General features: G+C 40.5%; 1 pseudogene; it reads left to right on the top strand.

Annotated features, from left to right (window-relative positions):
• Positions 1 to 673: 673 nt before the first annotated feature.
• On the top strand, positions 674 to 5,076 carry LOC140979049 (uncharacterized; annotated as a pseudogene).
• The last annotated feature ends 13,885 nt before the right edge of the window (positions 5,077 to 18,961 follow it).

The raw sequence follows: 18,961 nt of genomic DNA, 5'->3' as shown, positions 1-18,961 counted from the left end.
CGAAAACACGCTTCTACTGTTCATGCACCGCGGGTGCGCTACATACCTCACCGCGGGTGCGGTCTGCCTTCGGCACCTCAACCAAATTTCTGAAATCGACGACCGCGGGTGCGGTACCTATCCCACCGCGGGTGCGGTGTCTCTTCGGCAATTCCACAAATTCTGCAATAAAGACCGCGGGTGCGCTGCACAAATCACCTCGGATGCGGTCTGCTCTCGGCCAAAACAACTCTATGCAACGAAAATCGAATCGCAACGCTGATACAACACAACTACCCATCAACTAATATCAACAATACCACAAAACAATAACAACCAACAATACTATGACCCATAATCACAACTCTTAACATCTAAATCAAACTTAATCTTAACTAAATAATCTATAAACATACGAAATCTTAAACTGTACCGTTCACCAGGCTTGGATATTACAGTCGAGTTGGAGCCATTGCACGAGAGGATGAGTAGGCTTGAAGTTAGTACTAGTGGAGATAAATCTAAGCCTAAAAATATGGGTAGATGAAAAGAAGAGGAAGATTATGATTTGGGAGGAGATGAGGAGAGCCAAAATGAAAATTGGGGTAGGAATGGAAGAGGTAGAGGATTTGGTAGCGGTAGAAGAGAAGCCACACGGGGTAGATACAATGACGGGAATAGGGAGGATGCTAATATGGGCAGTATTAAGATGAAGATTCTTTCGTTCCATGGGAAATCTGACCCGGAGGCATACTTAGAATGGGAAAAGAGGGTAGAGTTTGTGTTTGAATGTCACCACTATTCCGAACAAAAGAAGGTTAGGTTGGCGGTGGTGGAATTTCTAGACTATGCTCTCATTTGGTGGGATCAATTAGTGACCACTAGGAGGAGGTATAATGAGAGACCCATTGAAACTTGGGATGAGATGAAGAGGGTCATGAGGAAGAGGTTTGTGCCCAACCACTACTATAGGGAGATGTTTAAGAGGCTACAAACTTTGAGGCAAGGGGTAAAGAGTGTTGAGGACTACTATAAGGAGATGGAGGTAGTCATGATTAGGGCAAATATTGAGGAAGATAGTGAGGCGACGATGGCTCGTTTTCTTTGTGGTTTGAACAGGGAGATTCAAGATCAAGTGGAGCTTCGGCACTACTTGGATCTAGACGAAATGTTGCAAATGGCCATAAAAGTGGAGCAACAACTCAAGAGGCGTGGAGTTGGCCGCACCAATCAAACCGGGGGTTCATCATCTTCGTGGCGACCAAATGTGGCAAAACGTGATGAAAATAAGGTGGTGATCAAACCCAAGGTAGAGACCAAACAAGAGGCGCCTAAACAAGGAGTGCAAGGTAAGTCTGAAACTCCTTCTAATCGATCTAGAGATGTTAAATGCTTTAGGTGTCAAGGGTTAGGTCATATTGCTAGTGAATGTCCTAATAAAAGGTAATTATTTTATATGACTATGGTGAGTATGAATCTCATATTGAGGATGATGATGATGATGAGATGCCTGTATTAGAGGATCCTGACGAGGGTTATGAGGCGGTTGTAGGTGAAGCACTAGTGACTAGGCGAATTATGAGTGCCCAAGTCAAGGAGGAGGAGACTAACCAACGAGAGAACTTGTTCCATACTAGGTGTTTTGTAAATCAAAAAGTTTGCAATCTCATCATAGATGGGGGGAGTTGTACTAATGTAGCAAGTGTTGAGATGGTAGAAAAATTAGGTTTACCTACATTAAAGCATCCTCAGCCATATAGGCTTCAATGGTTGAATGATTGTGCGAAGGTGAAGGTTACAAAACAAGTGCTAGTGCCTTTTGCTATTGGGAAGTATGTGGATGAGATCTTGTGTTATGTGGTACCCATGCATGCATGTCATATCTTGTTGGGTAGACCTTGGCAATATGATAGGCGGGTGACACATGATGGGTTCAAGAATATGTACTCCTTTGAATTGAAAAAAGAAACCATTGTATTACTTCCTTTGTCCCCAAAGCAAGTGTTGGAGGACCTTTTGAAAAAAAAGAAGAGAGATGAGGCCGAAAAAAAGAGTGAACTAAAAAGTGAGATGGCCTTTGAGAATAAAAATGAAATGGCTGAAAAAAAAAGTGATCAAAAGAGTGAGACGGCCATACAAAAGAAAAATGAGAGGAAAGAGGCCAAAAAGAAATCATATATGGCCCAAAAAAGTGAATTGAAGCAATTGATGCACACACATGAACCACTTGTATTGATTCTTTATAAAGAGATCCTCTTTAACACAAGTGATATAGCTGGGACCCTTCCGAGCATTGTTGTTTCACTTTTGCAGGAATTTGATGTTATATTTCCAGAGGAACTACCTCAAGGGCTACCACCATTGAGGGGTATTGAGCACCAAATTGATTTTGTACCCGGAAGTGCATTGCCAAACCGTCCAGCATATAGGAGCAATCCGGAGGAGACTAAGGAGCTTCAACTGCAGGTAAGTGAGTTGTTAGATAAGGGTTTTGTGCGTGAGGTCATGTCTCCTTGTGCTGTGCCTGTGTTATTAGTTCCTAAGAAAGATGGCTTATGGCGTATGTGTGTGGATTATAGGGCAATCAATAACATAACCATTAAGTATAGGCATCCCATACCTAGAATAGATGATATGTTAGATGAATTGCATGGTGCATGTGTCTTTAGTAAAATTGACTTGAAGAGTGGTTATCACCAAATAAGAATGAGAGAAGGTGATGAGTGGAAAACTGCTTTTAAAACCAAATACGGGTTATATGAGTGGATGGTCATGCCTTTTGGCTTAACTAACGCTCCTAGCACCTTTATGAGGTTAATGAATCATGTTTTGCGTGCACACATAGGAAAGTTTGTTGTTGTTTATTTTGATGATATCCTAGTGTATAGCAAAAACTTGGATGAGCATGTTAATCACTTGAGACTTGTACTAATCACACTAAGGGCTGAGAATTTATATGCTAACTTAAAGAAATGTGATTTTTGTACGAGCAAACTTGTCTTTCTGGGTTTTGTGGTAAGTTCACAGGGTATACAAGTTGATGAAGACAAGGTAAGTGCCATTCGAGATTGGCCAACGCCTACTACTGTTGGTCAAGTTCGAAGTTTTCATGGTCTTGCAAGCTTCTATAGGAGGTTTGTAAAAGATTTTAGCACACTGGCAGCACCAATGACGGCGGTGATCAAGAAGAACGTTCCATTCCATTGGGGCGAGGAGCAAGAGAAGTCTTTTAATCTTATTAAGCAAAAGTTAATTAATGCTCCTTTACTTGTTTTACCTGATTTTGCTAATACCTTTGAAATTGAATGTGATGCTTCAGGTGTAGGTATTGGTGGAGTCTTGATGCAAGGAGGTCGACCGGTGGCATACTTTAGCGATAAACTCAATGGAGCCGCCCTGAACTATCCCACGTATGATAAGGAGTTCTACGCACTTGTGAGGACTCTAGAGACGTGGCAGCACTACTTGAGACCTAAGGAGTTTGTGATTCATACGGATCATGAATCCCTAAAGCACCTTTAGGGGCAACAAAAGCTGAACAAGCGGCATGCCAAGTGGGTGGCATTCATAGAGACATTCCCCTATATACTCAAGTACAAACAAGGTAAGGAGAATGTAGTGGCCGACGCACTATCACGGAGGTACGTACTAATCTCTACCTTAGAGTCTAAAATTTTGGGGTTTGAGCATGTGAAAGAGTTGTATGTGGTGGATGAGGATTTTAAGAGCGTGTTTGAAACTTGTATGCATGGACCACATGAAAAATTCTATTTGCATCATGGTTTCTTTTTTAAAGAAGATAGGTTGTGCATTCCTAAATCTTCAGTTCGTGATTTACTTGTTAGGGAGGCACATGGGGGTGGCTTGATGGGGCATTTTGGTGTGGCTAAAACTTTAAGTGCATTGCATGAACATTTCTATTGGCTACATATGAAACGTGATGTTGAGCGTGTTTGTGAAAAGTGCATAACTTGTAGACAAGCTAAGTCTAGGACACAACCACATGGATTGTATACACCACTTCCCGTCCCTAGGGAACCTTGGGTTGATATTTCTATGGACTTTGTTTTGGGGTTGCCTAGGACAAAGAAGGGGAGAGATTCAATATTTGTTGTTGTGGATAGATTTTCTAAAATGGCACATTTTATTGCTTGTCATAAAACTGATGATGCATCTAACATTGCGGGTTTGTTATTTAGAGAAGTTGTTAGGTTGCATGGCATGCCTAGGACTATTGTTTTTGATTGTGATGTTAAATTCTTAAGTTACTTTTGGAAAACATTGTGGGCTAAACTTGGCACAAAATTGTTGTTTTCTACTACGTGTCATCCTCAAACGGATGGACAAACTGAGGTTGTTAATAGAACGTTAGGAACACTTTTGCGTGCTATTCTTAAAAAGAACTTAAAGAATTGGGAAGAATGTTTACCATTTGTTGAGTTTGCTTATAATCGTTGCGTGCATTCTACTACCAATGATTCGCCGTTTGAACTTGTTTATGGTTTTAATCCTTTGACTCCGTTGGATTTGATGTCTTTACCTGTGAGTGAAAGGTTAAACTTGGATGGCAAGAAGAAAGCTGAATTTGTTAGGAGTTTGCATGAAAAGGCCAAGGCCAACATTGAGAAGAAGAATGTGCAATACACCAAGCAAGCCAACAAGGGAAAGAAAAAAGTGGTGTTTGAAAAGGGTGATTGGGTATGGCTACACTTGAGGAAGGAAAGGTTTCCTGAGAAGCGACGTTCCAAGCTACTACCGAGTGGTGATGGGCCATTTCAAGTTCTCGAAAGGAACAATGACAATGCCTACAAACTTGATCTACCAGGTGAGTATAACGTTAGTTCTACTTTTAATGTTAGTGATCTTTCTTTGTTTGATATAGGTGATGAACAAGATTTGAGGACAAATCCTTTTCAAGAATGGGAGGATGATGCGAACACGGGTGGTCAAGCTCCAAGGAAAGCGTGGGATCCTTTAGAGTTGCCGGAGGGACCAATCACGAGAGGACGACTAAAGAGATTCAAAGAGGCACTACAAGGGCTTATGAGCAATAAAGAAGGACTTACAAGCAAGGTGCAGAGTGCTGAAGGGTTCTGATGCATGGGAGTAAGTTTGGGAGTCATAAGAACACCATTCAATTGATGAACGAAGAAAACATCCAGAATGACCCGCGCCCAAGCGGTAAAATACTACTGCCCGAGCGCCAAACGTACTGACCAAGAGGTGATTTCCAGAACACTCAGCGCTCGAGCGGTCCTTTTCTACCGCCCGAGAGCGAATATCCAGAAGACCTGGCGCTCGAGCGGTCAAATTCTGCCGCCTGGGCGCGCCTGCTGCGAGAAGAAAATCTAGTTTCCTTGTTAAGAATCCTAATTATCTTGGTAACTTGATTTTGAGTATATTTTAGATTTGTACACAATATTATGGACGAACATTTTAACATTATGGAGTTTATCAAAGTTTTTGAGTTTTCTCTCAACTTTTCAAGGCTTTAGCTTTGTTTTCAAAAATCAAACTTATCAAAGTTTTAACTTTGTGGCGTTTGTCGATCCTGTCTTGCGCAAATTGTCAAAGACGAGTTCTTTGAAGGTTCGATTAAGTTTTGATTGTTTTTTTTGTGATTGTTTATTACTAAGCCGCGTCGTTTAGGGGTGAATATCACGTAATTCCTTGAATCAAATGATCGGGACATCGTAACAACGATCCTTGTTCGTTATAGAATTGAGGACGCGATTCATATTTAATCTCGTTTGCTTTTCATCGTACGAGGATTCATATCACAGGGGTTATGTGAGGACCCGGAAGTTAATTCATTTCTTAATCATTCTTGGAATAATTCAATCAATTAAGATAAACAGGGTCTAAATTTTTTTTTTAAAATGCGGAACGTATTTGAATCAGTCTAGTATACATATCAGCATTAAAGTACAATTGTTGTACAGCATACAACAAACGAAATTAGGGTTCAACTACTATATATCCACTGCTGAAACCTAACTACTTCTGATCCGGATCGCCACGCTAACTTGTCCTTTCTCTCATCCTCTTCTTGACCCTGATCCTGTCCCACCTGTTGTCATGCACACATACAAACACGACAACAGCCGGATAACTACGGTGAGAATAAACTCCCAGTATAAACGATGTATACATGCATTGAATAAAATCATATACAAAAGCATAAACCATGTATCACAAAACATAAACCATAATTTATGACACATTAGTGAATACAGATAAAACTCTTTGACTCGTCATTTCAGACTCGATTCATCTCTATTCTAGGGATCCCGGTTCCTGGACATTAACACATATATCGAATCTCAGCGATAGGAAGCGATCCACTCCTAAGCAACATCGATATAAATCAAATATCCAGTGTCTTGGCATATCCGTCATAGACTTAGCATATCCGCCAATGCCTATTCTGACAATGTGCAATGGGCCAGTGACTACTCTGTCATAATCTGGCACCTCTGTCAGTGACTCTCACTCAATATCTATCTGCTATTCTGTGTTTTTCTATAAATCAATAGACTAAGCATAATCATTCAAACAATATAAAGGTATGAAACCAATAACATACAAGTATGTGATTAGGAAAACTCAAGTCTAATCTGACCCAAGTCGATCTCCCAGTTAACATTGATTTATACCTTTCTTTCTTCGGTTTCTGGCTCTGTCGAAGTCTCAAAGTCAAAGCTGTCAATATCAATCTGCAATGACCTATCGAATAGGCATAACATATCAATATTTAACTCACTCAGATCTGTTCTGATCAATACCCAATCTAATTCAATATCGACGGAATAACGGTACAATATCGATATCCTCGTCGACTCAGACAAGAACATATATCAATTACAAATCATAACCAATATCCAATATAATCCATAATCTCATAAATCTTAATAATCTCGATTACATCTCTTAAAAATCATAACAAATGTATAACCAATCTGTTTTTCAATCTGTTCTCGGTTCTACGATGTCTAATATCTCAAGAACATCACATATCAATCCTATCCGATTCTGACAATACCATTATTTCAAACCATATCAAAATTCAATAAAACTTGCGGCTAGTTGAAGCTCTCGTCGATAGAAACACAATACTGAAGTCGGATTGAAATTCTGACGGGCGGATCTTGCACAAATCACAAATCCAAAATAGGAAAAGGCGTAAGGATTTCCGTAGCTTTCCTCGATTCTTCTTTGTGTTCAATTCTGAAGGAATGAAGTTATGGGCTTATATATATCTCAAGTTGCATAAGAGAGAAACGTGGCTTATTTTCACACATTTCAGTCGGTGCTCGGGCGGTTGCAATGTACCGCTCGGGCGCAGGATGTTCTGTCCGAGACGACTCCATTGAACTTTCACAAGTGGAATAATCTTCGTTCTGAGCTATTTTTCTTTACGATCAAGAATCTGAATCGGTTTTTCAACATAACTCAGACTTTCATCAAGCTCGGCTTCGTCTGGCTGAATAATGTGAGAATCATTGGGGAGATACTCCTGCAACATAGATACATGAAAGACATAATGTATTCCAGATAAAGAAAACGGTAATGCGAGTCGATAGGCACGATCTCCTATCTTCTCGAGAATTTCATACGGTCCAACATAACGTGGAGATAGCTTCCCCTTCTTGCCAAATCTGACAACTCCTCTGAAAGGCGAAATCTTCAAGAATACTCGGTCTCCAGCCTCAAATACCAACGGTCTTCGTCGAACATTGGCATATTTGGCTTGTCTTTCTTGAGATGTATTCATTCTTGTAACACCTCTGGCCGGTTTTAATAAAATAGCAGCGGAAATTAAAATTTTCTTTGAAGGGAGGAAGGATTTAAAATACATTACAATATATAAACAAAAGTTAAGACATGATCAATCAAATAAGGAAACAAAATACAAAAAATCATTTTTGTGATCATGTCAAAATATTTGCAAAATAGTCTTCTTCCTTCCCTCTCTTATGCATATGACCCCGACTCCAATAAACGTCCCGGCCCGTCGCTCTTATCTGCATCACATGAAATAACTGAAATGAGTATAAAACTCAGCAAGTGGAACTCTTACATAGCAATGTACATAACACACTCTGCAAACATGGCTTGAAAACATTAAATACCATCAACTCTGAAACATGAATATCATAGAATGAATAACAATAACGATGGTATTTCTCTTTTCTCTGTTGGATTGATATCTATATAGTAGCTCTGTCTCTGTACCTATACCCCATTGATAGAGATCGATAGCTCTGAGGGATATAAGCCGACTATGGTCGTTGATCAACTAATTGCATGCAATCTCTGACTATGTATCTATCAATCCAATAAAACATTTGAATTCTCTCTTTGACATTAAAACAAATACTTTGAAGACTCTATTTTCTTTTGTATTCCCTTTTTCCTAATTGAGACAAAAATGCCTCTAATATACAACAAAGTGTATTAATACATAGCATGAATCAAATGGAAGGGAATAACATGTTAAAACCATTGAAACACAATACATATATTATCATGTGAGCACAAGGAAATGAATTCCACTTACAACACTTGGAACCTTGAATCTACTCTCTTGGTACACAACCTACAACAATAAACCATAAACTTCACCATCAACATCTCAAAAATCATAAACCCATACCATAAACTTCATAAAGCTAACACACTCTAAATACCCAAGACTTCTCCCAACACCATAAACCAAGAAATAATCAAAGCCACAAGCTTACCTTAGCTCCTTGAACTCAAAATAACCTTGTTCTCTCTTCAATAATCCAACAAGAAGCTTGAATCTAAGAAATAAAAGAAAGAAAATGGAACCCTAGCTTCCCTTGAGCTGAAGAAATCGAGAATGAGGAGAGAAATGTGGGAAAAGTGAACCAACTCATGTATTTAAGCACTTAAATCCAAAAACACGACTTTACTGTTCACGGACCGCGTGTGCGCTATCCCTTGCACCGCGGGTGCGCTATGCCTTCGGCACCTCATCCAAAAATCTGAAACAGTAGACCGTGGGTGCGCTACATTTTGGAGTGCGGGTGCACTCTGGTTACTCTGCGCACAGCTTCTCCAAAGATTGCCTCCGAAACGCCTCTTCCCTTCATAATTTGGAAAAATGGTAAACTACAAAGTTGTAGCTCTATGTCTTTTCTTGAACCTCTCCAAATATCAGATCATTTGGAGGTCTGAGTAAAAAGTTATGATAACTCTCTCAACATGTGTCACTGGAAAAACGTCGAAACACACTACACACTTCGGGGCACTTTTGGCTTACCTTCCACAATGATTTGAACAAAACTCAAAATAAGAAAGTTACACCTCTATGTCTTATCTAACCACTCCAATTGGCCTCATAACAATTGGCTCAACATAAGAATTACCATGAATTAAATCGCAACGATACTACAACAACTACACAACAACTATAAACAACAATACTATAAACCATATATCACAACTCTTAACATCAAAACTATACATAAACTTAACCAAATAGTCCATAATCATAAAAAATCTTAAACCGTACCGTTCACCAGTCTTGGATATTACAATCTCCTCTCCTTAGAGGAATTTTGTCCCCGAAATTGACGTCACTGCGCAAACAACTCGGGATACTTCTCTTTCATCTCATCCTCTGGTTCCCACGTGACTTCTTCAATCAAATGATTTCTCCAAAGGACTTTAACAATGTCGATCTCTTTGTTTCTCAATACTTTAACTTTGCTATCCAAAATCTGGACCGGAAACTCTTGATAAGTCAAATTCGGCATCAAATCCAATGGCTCGTGGCGAAGAACATGGGAAGAATTAGCAATATATTTCCTGACCATAGAGACGTGAAAAACATTATGAACTCTGTCAAGATCTGGTGGTAGGGCTAACTTGTAGGCTCGATCACCAACTCTATCCAAGATCTCAAATGAGCCAATAAATCTCGGACTCGACTGTCCCTTCTTGCCAAACCGCATCACACCCTTAAGAGGCGCTATCTTCAAGAACACATTATCGCCAACCTCAAACTGCAATGGCCTACGACGCACAACGGCATAACTCTTCTGTCTCGACTGCGCTGTCTTCATTCTCTCTCAAATAACAGCAACAACATCAGCAGTCTGTTGGACCAACTCTGGAACCAACATCTTCCTCTCACCAATCTCATCCAAATACAAGGGAGATCTACACTTCCTGCCATAAAGTGCTTCATACGGTGCTATGCCAATCGTCGCTTGGTAGCTATTATTATACGTGAACTCAACAAGAGGCAATTTAGAATCCCAACACCAGGATAATCGATAGTACAAGCTCTGAGCATATCCTCTAAAATCTGAATAACTCTCTCTGATTGACCATCGCTCTGGGGGTAATATGCTGTACTAAATGCTAACCGTGTACCCATAGCTCTGTGCAAACTCTTCCAAAACTCTGAAGTAAATCTAGGGTCACGATCAGACACGATCGACACAGGAACACCATGAAGTCTAACAATCTCTGCTATGTACTCTTCGACATACTGTTCATGAAATATGTCGTCTTGACTGGAAGAAAATGCGCTGACTTGGTCAAACGATCAATAATAACCCAAATAGAGTTAAAACCTTTCTGCGTTCTGGGAAGACCAGTCACAAAATCCATCGTAATGTGCTCTCATTTCCATTGAGGAATCGGCAATGATAGCAATGTCCCAGCAGGTCTCTGGTGTTCGATCTTCACCTGCTGACAAGTTAGGCACTGAGAAATAAACATGGCAATATCTTTCTTCATACCTGACCACCAATAGAGTCTACGAAGATCCTGATACATCTTAGTGCTGCCTGGATGTATCGAGTATGGCGCAGTTTGTGCCTCTGTCAAGACGTCTCGCCGAATATCATCACCAGCAGGAATGCAAATACGGCCTCTAAATGTCACCAAACAATCTCCATTCGTCCCGAACTCTGAATTACCTCTCTCCTCTGCTCTAGCTCTCAACTCTAACAACTGAACATCAATTGCCTATTCTCTACGGATCCTGTCCGTCAATGTAGCCCGAATAACCAACGCTGAAAAATGAACAATGGTTCCAGGAACCACCAAAACTATCTCTTTTCGCTGCAAATCTAACAACAACGGCTTCTGAATCATAGAACTCAAAGAAGAACTCGACTTACGGCTCAATGCATCCGCTACAACATTCGCCTTCCCTGGGTGGTAACTAATAGTCACATCATAGTCTTTGACAAGCTCTAACCACCGTCTCTGTCGCATATTGAGTTCTTTCTGCGAAACCAAATACTTTAAACTCTTGTGGTCTGTGAAAATTTCACACTTTTCACCATACAAATAATGTCTCCAGATTTTCAGGGCGAAAACTACAGCTGCCAGTTCCAGGTCATGCGTAGGATAACTTTTCTCGTAGTCTTTCAACTGACGAGAAGCATAAGCTATAACCTTTCCACGTTGCATCAGCACTGCACCGGGACCCTTCTTCGACGCATCGGTAAAAACAATAAAGCCCTCTGAACCACTGGGCAATGCAAGTACCTGAGCTGTCGTCAACTTATCTTTCAACTCCTGTAATCCTCTTTGGCATTCATTGGACCACTCAAACTTCACAGTCTTCCTCGTCAGATTAGTTAACGGCAAGGAAATCTTGGAAAAGTTTGAAATAAAACGACGATAATAACCCGCCAAACCAAGAAAACTGCGTATCTCTTGTACAGTGGTAGGAATAGGCCACTTCTGTATTGCCTCTATTTTCGCTGGATCAACAGCTAACCCATCCTTCGAGACAACATGGCCTAAGAAAGAAATCTGCTCCAACCAGAACTCACATATCTTCAACTTAGCATACAATCTCTTCTCTCTCAGCAACTGAAGAACAACTCTGAGATGCTCTGCATGAAGCTCTCTGGTCTTGGAGTAAATCAAAATGTCATCGATAAAAACAATAACAAAGCTATCCAAATATGGCTTGAACACACGGTTCATAAGGTCCATGAAGACTGAAGGAGCATTGGTCAGACCAAACGACATAACAAGAAATTCATAATGACCATACCTGGTCCGAACAGCCGTCTTAGGGATATCAGACTCCCTAACCTTCAACTGATAATAACCAGATCGCAGATCAATATTCGAAAACACTGTAGCCCCTTGCAGTTGGTCAAAAAGGTCATCTATCCGTGGCAACGGATACTTATTCTTGACAGTCACTTTGTTGATTTCTCTGTAATCAATGCACAGCCTCAAAGACCCATCTTTTTTCTTGACGAAAAGAACAAGAGCTCCCCAAGGCGAAGAACTCGGTCGAATAAAACCTTTATCTAATAAATCTTGCAACTGTGTCTTCAATTCTTTCATCTTTGTAGGGGCCATTCTGTACGGAGCCTTAAAAATAGAAACCGTACCCGGAACTAGATCAATCACAAACTCTACATCTCTGTCCGGCGGTAAACCCGTCACATCATCCTCAAATACATCAGAGAACTCTCTCACAACATCAATATCATCAATATTCAACTTCACAATTCTATCTGTATCAACAATCGAAGCCAAAAACCCATCACAGTCTCTAAACAACAACGTCTTAGCCTCAAGACACGAAATAAAAGGAAGGACCAGCGAAGTACCTGCACTGGCGAGAAAAGCTTCCCTATTGCTATCATCTGCAAATTTCACCGTCTTAGCAACGCAATCAATCACAGCACGGTAAGTTGATAGCCAATCCATGCCAAGTATAATATCAAACGCAACCATCGAAATAACAAACAAATCGGCATAAACCACTCGCCCATCGATTTGAACAGAACACGCATACACAATAGACGTCGGGCCCAACACATCTCCCGAAGGCAAAACAAAGCCTTAGACACAATCTCTTTGAATGTTACCGCCTTCGACATATTGATGTCCCTTCTGATTTCTGCTCGAAGGCCACTAATGAAATGAGCACCCTTGTCTTTGCCATTGGAGGCAATATACTGAGCAAACAGACAGCCCTCTTCAAACTTCATAATATACTCATCAACATTCATACCTCCTTGACGAAGCTCTAAAAATTCAGTCACCTTCCGAGCTCGAAGTGCATCTGGGAAGTACTTGTCATAGAAAAGATCAGTGAACCCTTGCCACTTCAATGCTGGAACATCAACACCTACCTTGGTAGCATTCCACCAAATGCGTGCAGCTTTGACTAACATGAACACTGCACAACTGATTCTGTCCTTATCTTCATAGTTGAGATGATCGAAAATCGCCTCAAGAGCTTTGATCCACTCTACAGCCACCAATGGATCAGTGCTTCCTGCAAATTCCGGCGGATCCATTCTCTTGAAAGCAGTAAAGATCCCATCGGTCCCAACTGCCTGAGCCACTTGACCTCTTACTTGACCTCTACCTTGGCCTGTACCTTGAAGACGGAGCAACTGTTGGGTCTGCTCACTATGGACCTTGGCTTGCTATTTCAGTAGCTTGCCGAACTCATCGACAACTCTAGAGGAAGAACTATCCTCACCCTCTGCAGCCTTTCTCTTAGGAGGCATACTCCTACAATGTGCTCACATAATACATATCAACCAATGAAAATAATTAGATGTAGAAGAAGACATACCCGGACTGTTGAAAGTAGACGAAGTCATATGCATTAGTCCGAAGAACGGTGCTCTGATACCACTAAATGTAACACCTCTAGCCGGTTTTAATAAAATAGCAGCGGAAATTAAAATTTTCTTTGAAGGGCGGAAGGATTTAAAATACATTACAATATATAAACAAAAGTTAAGACATGATCAATCAAATAAGGCAACAAAATACAAAACATCATTTTTGTGATCATGTCAAAATATTTGCAAAATAGTCATCTTCCTTCCGTCTCTTATGCATATGACCCCGGCTCCAATCAACGTCCCGGCCCATCGCTCTTATCTGCATCACATGAAATAACTGAAATGAGTATAAAACTCAGCAAGTGGAACTCTTACATAGCAATGTACATAACACACTCTGAAAACATCGCTTGAAAACATTAAATACCATCAACTCTGAAACATTAATATAATAGAATGAATAACAATAACGATGGTATTTCTCTTTTCTCTGTTGGATTGATATATATATAGTAACTATTTCTCTGTACCTATATCCCATCGATATACATCGATAACTCTGAGGGATATAAGCCTATGGTCATTGATCAACTAATTGCATGCAATCTCTTACTATGTATCTATCAATCCAATAAAACATTTGAATTCTCTCTTTGACATTAAAACAAATACTTTGAAGACCCTATTTTCTATTGTATTCCCTTTTTCATAATTGAGACAAAAATGCCTCTAATATACAACAAAGTGTATTAATACATAGCATGAATCAAATGGAAGGGAATAACATGTTAAAACCAATGAAACAGAATACATATATTATCATGTGAGCACAAGGAAATGAATTCCACTTACAACACTTGGAACCTTGAATCTACTCTCTTGGTACACAACCTACAACAATAAACCATAAACTTCACCATCAACATCTCATAAATCATAAACCCATACCATAAACTTCATAAAGCTAACACACTCTAAATACCCAAGACTTCTCCCAACACCATAAACCAAGAAATATTCAAAGCCACAATCTTACCTTAGCTCCTTAAACTAAAAATAACCTTGTTCTCTCTTCAATAATCCAACAAGAAGCTTGAATCTAAGAAATAAAAGAAAGAAAATGGAACCCTAGCTTCCCTTGAGCTGAAGAAATCTAGAATGAGGAGAGAAATAAGGGAAAAGTGAACCAACTCATGTATTTAAGCACTTAAATCCAAAAACACGACTTTACTGTTCACGGACCGCGGGTGCGCTATCCCTTGCACCGCGGGTGCGCTATGCCTTCGGCACCTCATCCAAAAATCTGAAACAGTAGACCGCGGGTGCGCTACATTTTGGAGTGCGGGTGCGCTCTGGTCACCGCGGGTGCACTGAACACTAGAGTGCGGGTGCACTCTGGTTACTCTGCGCATAGCTTCTCCAAAGATTGCCTCCGAAACGCCTCTTCCCTTCATAATTTGGAAAAATGGTAAACTACAAAGTTGTGGCTCTATGTCTTTTCTTGAACCTTTCCAAATATCAGATCATTTGGAGGTCTGAGTAAAATGTTATGGTAAATCTCTCAACATGTGTCACTGAAGGAACGTCGAAACACACGACACACTTCGGGGCACTTTTGGCTTACCTTCCACAATGATTTGAACAAAACTCAAAATAAGAAAGTTACACCTCTATGTCTTATCTAACCACTCCAATTGGCCTCATAACAATTGGCTCAACATACGAATTACCATGAATTAAAGCGCAATGATACTACAACAACTACACAACAACTATAAACAACAATACTATAAACCCTATATCACAACTCTTAACATCAAAACTATACATAAACTTAACCAAATAGTCCATAAGCATAAAAAATCTTAAATCGTACCGTTCACCAGGCTTGGATATTACAATTCTCTTCTGAATCAGCTTCACTTTTTCAGTCATATCTCTGATCATATCAGGTCCAATCTCAGGTACCTCAGAGATATCATCCCAATACAGAGGGGATCTGCACTTTTTTCCGTACAATGCTTCAAACGGTGCCATCTCAATACTCGTCTGATAGCTGTTGTTGTACGAAAACTCACAAAGTGGCAATGAATCTTGCCAACTAGTGCTAAAGCACTACAGCTCTCAGCATATCCTTCAGTGTCTGAATAGTCCGCTCTGACTGTCCGTCGGTCTGTGGATAATATGCAGTACTCAGATGCAACTTTGTACCAAGAGCCTGCTATAAACTCTGCCAAAAGTGCGAAGTAAACCGAGGATCACGGTCTAATTCGATCGACTTCGGCACTCCGTGCAATCTGACCACTTCTCTGACATAGATCTCAGCCATTTGGTCATGTTGATACGTCATCTTGTACGGAATAAAACATGCGGATTTGGTCAGTCTGTCAATCACGACCCAAATCGCATTACAACCTCTGGAGGAACGTGGTAGCTTTGTCACAAAATCCATGGAAATGTGATCCCATTTCCATTCAGGAATAGACAAACTCTGTAAAAATCCTCCGGGTTTCTTTCTTTCAGCTTTTACCTGTTGGCAATTCAGACATCTGGATACAAACTCTGCAATCAGCTTTCATTTGTTTCCACCAGAACTGTCTTTTCAAGTCATTATACATCTTTCTGCCACCAGGATGAAAACTAAATCGACTGCTATGCGCTTCTCACAATATCTGCTGTCTCAACTCTGAAACATCTGGCACAACCAATCGATTATTCACATACAGTACATTGCCACGTACCTGATATTCTGATCGATGCCCTGCTCTGACCATCGATATAGAATTCTGCACATTCTGATCAACTTTCTGAGCCGCTTTAATTCTCAAAATCAGCTCTGGTTCGACTTGAACAGCATATAATCTCAATGGTGTATGATCTGTCTCAAATATCAATCCAAACAAAAAGCAATCTTTTATCAAATTGGAAACACCAATCGTCGATAAGGATAAAGAACATACCTTTCGACTTAGTGCATCAGCTGCTGCATTCGAATTTCTCGGATAATATTTGATTTCACAATCAAAGTCTTTCAGCAAATCAAGCCATCTTCTCTGTCTCATATTCAATTCTGACAGCGAAAACAAATATTTTAAACTCTTGTGATCAGAATAAATCTCAAACTTCTCACCGTAGAGGTAGTGTCGCCATATCTACAAAGCAAATACAATGGCCGCCAATTCAAGATCATGAATTGGGTAACGAGTCTCATGTGGCTTCAACTGTCTCGAAGCATAAGCAATCACATGTCCCCGTTGCATCAAAACACATCTCAATCTTCTGTGAGAAGCATCACAATAAACGACAAAATCACCAGTGCCTGATGGAATAGTCAAGATCGGAGCACTGGTCAATCTTTTCTTCAACTCAAGAAAACTGGACTCACAGTCTTCAGACCATACAAATGGAGCGTTCTTCTGAGTCAATTGCATAATCGGTTTAGCAATACTGGAGAAATCTTTAATGAATCGTCGGTAATACCCTGCCAAACCCATAAAACTGCGAATCTCTGGTACTGATGTCGGTCTCGGCCAACTGATCACAGCCTCAACCTTGCTAGGATCAACAGAAATACCATCTCCGGATATGATGTGACCCAGAAATACAACCTGTCTCAACCAGAATTCACATTTCGACAGTTTTGCATACAATTTCTCAGTTCTCAATGTTCTCAACACAATTCTCAGATACTCAGCATGATCAATCATATTCTTCGAATAAATCAAAATATCATCGATAAAAATAATCACGAAATCATCGAGATACTTCTGAAACACACGGTTCATTAGACCCATAAAAACAGCTGGAGCATTCGTCGAACCAAACGGCATGACAATAAACTCATAATGTCCATACCTGGTTCTGAACGCTATCTTCGAGATATCAGAATCTCTGACTCTCAACTGATGGTTTCCAGATCTCAGATCGATCTTGGAATAAATAGAAGAACCCTGCAACTGATCAAATAAATCATCAATACGAGGCAAATGATATTTATTCTTTACCGTAGCTTTGTTCAGTTGCCGATAGTCAATGCAAAGTCTCATTGACCCATCTTTCTTCCTCACAAATAACACCGGAGCACCCCAAGGAGAAACACTTGGTCTGATGTATCCCTTGGCCAGTAAATCTTCCAACTGATCTTTCAATTCTTTCAATTTACTTGGTGACATTCTGTACGGAGCTCTAGAAATCGGAACTGTACCTGGTACCAAGTCAATGCTAAAATCTATATCTCGAATCGGAGGCAATCCCGGAGTCTCATCTGGGAAGACATCAACAAATTCACACACCACTGGAACGTTCGCCAATGATGGACTCGGTTTCAGTAAATCAACTGAATAGACAAGGAACCCCTCTGCTCCTTTCTGTAACAATCGAGTCATAGACATAACAGATATCAAAGGAATTCTAGATCTAGAACCCTTACCGTAAAATTTCCACTCGTCAGCCATGTCAGGTCTGAATCTCACAATCTTGTGGAAACAATCAACGGTAGCTCTGTACTTGGTCAACATATCAATACCGATAATACAGTAAAAATCAGACATCCCAAGCACAATACAATCTAACTCAATCTCATGCCCTTCATACTGCAGTGTACAATGTTTAATCGAATTCACGGATATCAAACCTTTCCCCAACAGAGAAGAAACAGACACTACAGTAAATAAGGACTCAACAGGTAATGCATGACTCAATGCAAATCTCTCAGATATAAATGTATGAGAAGCACCTGTATCTATCAATACGTAAGCAGGATAACAAAATAAAGAACAGTTACCTGCAACAACATCGTTTGGTGCTTCCTGAGCCTGCTCCTCTGTCAAAGCAAATACTCTGGCCTGCTGTCTAGGAGGCTGGCTAACTTTCTGGCTTCCTCCTGGCCTCTGCTGTGACTGAGTGGATGGTCGTGGCTGAAAAGAATGTACAGCTGATGATCGTCTATCAGTCTGAGCCACTGATCCAACTGATTCTGCTCCCTGGAATCCTTGGGAATCTCTCTGTGGACAAACTCTGGCAAAGTGTCCCTGCTGTCTGCAGATACGGCAACTACCAATCACTCCTTGGCACTGCTCAGTAGGATGTCTCCCTCCGCAAGTTCTGCAGTAAACTCCGGTATAACTCTGGCTCTGTCGTGAACCACTGGACCTAGAAGAACTGCTGCCAGACTTCTTAAACTGTTTTTCTCTGGCTTTTAGATAATCCTTCTTCCCACCACTGCTGCTGCCACTCTCAAATCTGGGAGGTGGTTGCTGTGGTCTCGGTGCTGTAGGAACATACGAAGCTCCTTTCTTTCTCATCAGACCAGCTTCAGCTCCTTTTGCTCTGTTCAGGGCATCAAAAAAGTTATTCGGTCGCCCTGTGTTCACCAATGTAAATAT

Source organism: Primulina huaijiensis, chromosome 6 (genome assembly GCF_012295235.1).
Source record: "Primulina huaijiensis isolate GDHJ02 chromosome 6, ASM1229523v2, whole genome shotgun sequence".
Lineage (NCBI taxonomy): Eukaryota > Viridiplantae > Streptophyta > Magnoliopsida > Lamiales > Gesneriaceae > Primulina > Primulina huaijiensis.
The sequence above is the reverse complement of the archived record's forward strand: the minus strand, read 5'-3'. Positions and strand labels throughout refer to the sequence as shown.